Genomic DNA, 4,732 nt, shown 5'->3' on the forward strand with positions numbered 1-4,732 from the left:
ATCATATTTGTCCTTCCAAAATGGACAACCTCACACTTTTCAGGGTTAAACTCCATCTGCCACTTCTCAGCCCAGCTCTGCATCCTATCTATGTCTCTTTGCAGCCGACAACAGCCCTCCTTACTATCCACAACTCCACCAATCTTCGTATCGTCTGCAAATTTACTGACCCACCCTTCAACTCCCTCATCCAAGTCATTAATGAAAATCACAAACAGCAGAGGACCCAGAACTGATCCCTGCGGTGCGCCACTGGTAACTGGGATCCAGGCTGAATATTTGCCATCCACCACCACTCTCTGACTTCTATCGGTTAGCCAGTTCATTATCCAATTGGCCAAATTTCCCACTATCCCATGCCTCCTTACTTTCTGCATAAGCCTACCATGGGGAACTTTATCAAATGTGAACTTTTGTGGCTGCAAACAGAATCCGCCCCATACCACCCAGCCGCAGGCAGGATCGATCTGAGACAGAAGCAGGCCGCCACACCTAATTTTGTTGTTTTGCCCCAGGCGATTCAGTGTACGTCTGAAATTTTGACGAAGGAATCCCGGACGTCATATTGGCCCAGCTTGGGCCAGTTTCTTATGCGGTGCAAGCACAAGGCCGGAATCCAACCGGCACATGGACGACCTCCGCAACCGTGCTCCCAAGGCGACGAACCATCCATGATGTCCCAGCCTCCCAGCCTTACAGGTTCCTCCACCCCTGCTGTCACTGCAGCCGTCGCTGCTGCCTCCGTCAACATCGCTCCTGGTTCCAGATTGCGTAGTGATCCAGGATGCCGAGATGCTGGATGAAGAAGCATCGGACTCAGACTCTGATTCCAGCATGGAGGTCCAATCACTGGCGGAAGCCGTCGCGCTGATCCCCTCTGCAGCGCGAGCCACACACACCTGCCATGTCATTCCACGTGGACCGCTCTCAAGTCAGGCATATGCCATCCCCGCCGACACGGGCTCCACTTCGAACTTCAGGGGGGGGAGGGGTGTTATAACCCCCACGGAGGCCACGTAGTGTATACCAGTAATTTCCCTGTGATCTCCAATGAATAGGAACTTCTCCGGTAACGGGGGGGGGCTTACCTTTTCACGAGGGGAGCCCTCACAGTACAAAAGCACCGAACTGGGTACAGGTCAGGGAGGTAGACATTTTGGGGAAAGGACATTAGTGTATTGTTCATTAAAGAGTATCGTTTTGCATCCTACTTGCCGTTTCATGCTTATTCTCTCGGCGTGGATACTAAAAAAGTGATTCATAGAAGGATTAGAGGGGACACAAGGAAAATCTTTTCACCCAAAGTGTAGTAGAGGCCTGCAATTTAAAACCTGAGGTGTGGTGATTGAGACTGAAATGCTCAACTCGTTTTTACAAGGTACCTGGGTTTGTGTCTGAAGTGCTATAGCCTGCAAGGCTACAGACCCGATGCTGGGTCGTGGTATTAAAATGAGTGGCTAGTTTATTTTTTTAAATTTTTTGTGGCTGATGCAAGCATGATGGGCTCAATGTCCTCTTTCTGCTCTGTAACTTCTCTGGTTCTAACTCGGACCAGGTCCAGTTAATCCATTACCTCTGTGCTCACTAGCTTACATTGGCTCCTGTGCAAGTAACATCTTGATTTTCAAATTCTTATGAATTTGTTTTTAAAATTACTCCATGCTTCTCCCCTCCTTATCTACAATCTCCTACACTCCACAACGCTCCAGTATGTCTGTGCTCATCCAATCCGTGCCTCTTGATCATTTAATTTTCGTTGCTCCACCATTGGTGACTTTAACTGCCTAGTCCCCCCCCCCCCCCCCCCCCCCCACAAGCTCTGGAATACCGTGCCAACGCTGCATTATATCACTTCTCCTTTAAGATACTCAATGTTACCAAGATTTCACCAAGATTTTAGTCATCCGATTCAATATTTCCTTTTGTGCCTTGGTGTTATTTATATTATAATGCTGCTGTGAAATACCTTGGGGTGTTTTATTTTGTTGAAGGTGCTATTAGGTTGTTGTAGACATGTACCCCCCCCAGAAATTGGTAAACTTCAAATTGCAAGCAATATTTGGCCATTCTGGAAGGTAGTCTGGGTTTCAGTAACTACAGTAACCGGTTTCCTGGCATACAGAACAGGAACCAGGAAATAATTACAAAAATATAGACAACCTGGGAAACAGGATTTGGCACAACAACAACCACATCACTGGCATCCTTGCAAGCACAGGAATAGACAGGTTCCATTTCTTTAGCCAGGAACCTTAATGAGTCTTAACAACTGTCTTGATGTAACTTTAAACCGAGTCCACTGATCATTTATCCATATATCTTCACATCCAAAATGTCTGGCAGCAGAATGGGGAGATCAGGGATCTGTGATTTGAAACACACCTTGTGGAAAGACTCGAAGGAATCACCAAGATTGACTTATGATTTCCAATGTAACATTATTAGAAAAAAGGATAGACTCAGAATCTTACACCCCACATATCTCATCCCAGCAAATTTAACATCAACCTGACCTACTACAAAAGTGTCAGTAGAACTACGAGCACAAGCCACATCATCAACTTCTCAAGGACAATAAATGCCAGGGACGCTCAAATCCCAAGATTGAATTAATACATTCTGTTCCTGTCCCCATTCCACCATTTTTGAATCGATATGCTTGAGGTCATTAAAGCAATGACAAGTCAGCTGATACACTCAGTCTGCTGCTGGCCAGAAACATGTGGTTTCAGCACTAGTGATACATCTGTGGTCAGATTGAAAAATATCTGGTTACAGCATGGAGTTTAAGAATTGTTAAGAGATATAGGACCTTTTCCTGTGGATCACTTTCCAATCTACTTCACGAACCTCAACCAGACCAACACCAGGTCTATAAGGTGAGACCTCCCAATTCTAGTAAGAGGGTAAATATCCTTCGATGGTTTGTGACATTCTCTCGTAAAACACCTGATTAGCGAGGAGGGCTGTGTCCAGCCTCCATGGGGGGGGTCGCTGGACCCGGCCTGTCTCCAACCTCACATCCACATAGTGCGGAGCGTGGTCAGAGATTACTATTGTGGAGTATTCCGCTTTACCCAGTAGAAAGAAGTCGATATGCGAGTATACTTTGTGGACTTGGGGAGAAGAAGGAGAACTCTTCTCCCTCAGGTGTGTGAACTCCATGGGTCCACCCCTTCCCTCCCCTTCCACGTCAGTCCCACGCACCTGATCTACGGGCACCCTGTGTGGAAATGCAGAAAGAGGCGGGGAAGGTGGAGGACCTTCTCGTGAACCTGCTCCTGGGCCTGGCAAAACTCGCCATTGACAGGTCCAGACAGAGGGCGGCCGAGGGGGTCATCCTGCCGGACTGTCAACCTCTCTTCTGCGGCTATGTTCATGTCCGGGTGTCCCTGGAGGGGGAGCATGCGGTGTCCATTGGCGCCATCGAGGCCTTGCGTGCCCGGTGGGTGCCGCAGGGGCTGGAGTGCTTTATAGACCCTCTTAACCACATTTTGATTTGATTTTCACAAGTTTCCATTGCTCTTTGTTTTGCTTGGGCAGTGTCCTTACCAGGAGTGGCCCCTTTTAAGTTGTCCCTGAGTTTGTTTCTGTTCGTATATTAAGTTGATCAACCCCAAAAGACTGACTTCAGGTTGACTTCCTGTTGCCATCTTGATAGGGGAAACTCAGGAGTCAAGAAACTGGAGAGTATTGTAAGAAAAGTACCACCATTCCAGCCCACAGCCCCTGGTGACACCACAATATATATATATATATTTGTCAGTTAAACTACTTTATAAATTCATTTTTTTGTGCTTTCGAAAATGGACAATTGCTGAGCTGACAAGATATCTCCAGCTGGTGACAAGATGCCTCCAGCTGGTCACATGCTGGCGTCCAGCAGTTGTGCGACCTCCAAACAGCAGGTGGCGGTACAGATACATCATGCGGTCTCTAGACCAAGGTCATGTGATCTGTGACTCTGATACAAGGGGAGACACATCTGGCCATCAGGAGAAGAATATTGAGAGGGTAATAAGACGTACATGTGAATGGTCAGTGCTAGGGGCAAGTTCCAGAGGAGTAGTTAGCAGACTCCATGACAACGTGCTCTGTATCAGATTGCTATCTTACCACACGAGACTCAATAAAAGATTCTGGTTTGGACAAGTCGAAGTGTTTGGTGAGTTCCTTTGTGAAGTACAAAGACCAAACACAACATGTGTTTTTGTTGTTCTTTCCTTGTATGGGTGTTATGGTTAACTTTTTTTGTTTAATCAGGGTTTGGGCCAGGGTGGTTTGAGATTTATGGTTGTTGGAGTTTGGGGGGTTTGCTGAGACGCAGGCTATGGGGAGTTTGGAAGGGGTGGCGTTGGAGTTGATGGTTTTTTTTTTTGATGTGGCGGAGGATGCTCTGGGAGGGGCTGTCGTTCTAGCAAACGTAATGTTGGGCTAGTGAACGGGAGCGAGATGGGGGGGAGGGGCCGGTGCAAAGATGTTGGCCGGGTTCATGAAGGAGATGGGAGGGGTGGACCCGTGGAGTCTGCACCGGCGGGATAGGGAGTATTCGTTCCTTTCACCAGTGCAGATGGTGTACTCGAGGATGGACTGTTTTATGGTGGGGAAGGTGCTGCTCGCTGGAGTGAAGAAGGAAGAGTATTCGGCAATCGTGATATCAGACCATGCTCTGCACTGGTTGGATGGGGTCATGGAGAAGGGTTGGCCCAGAGGCTGGTTTAGAGGATAGATG

The sequence above is a fragment of the Scyliorhinus torazame genome, chromosome 15 (assembly GCF_047496885.1).
Source record: "Scyliorhinus torazame isolate Kashiwa2021f chromosome 15, sScyTor2.1, whole genome shotgun sequence".
Classification (NCBI taxonomy): domain Eukaryota; kingdom Metazoa; phylum Chordata; class Chondrichthyes; order Carcharhiniformes; family Scyliorhinidae; genus Scyliorhinus; species Scyliorhinus torazame.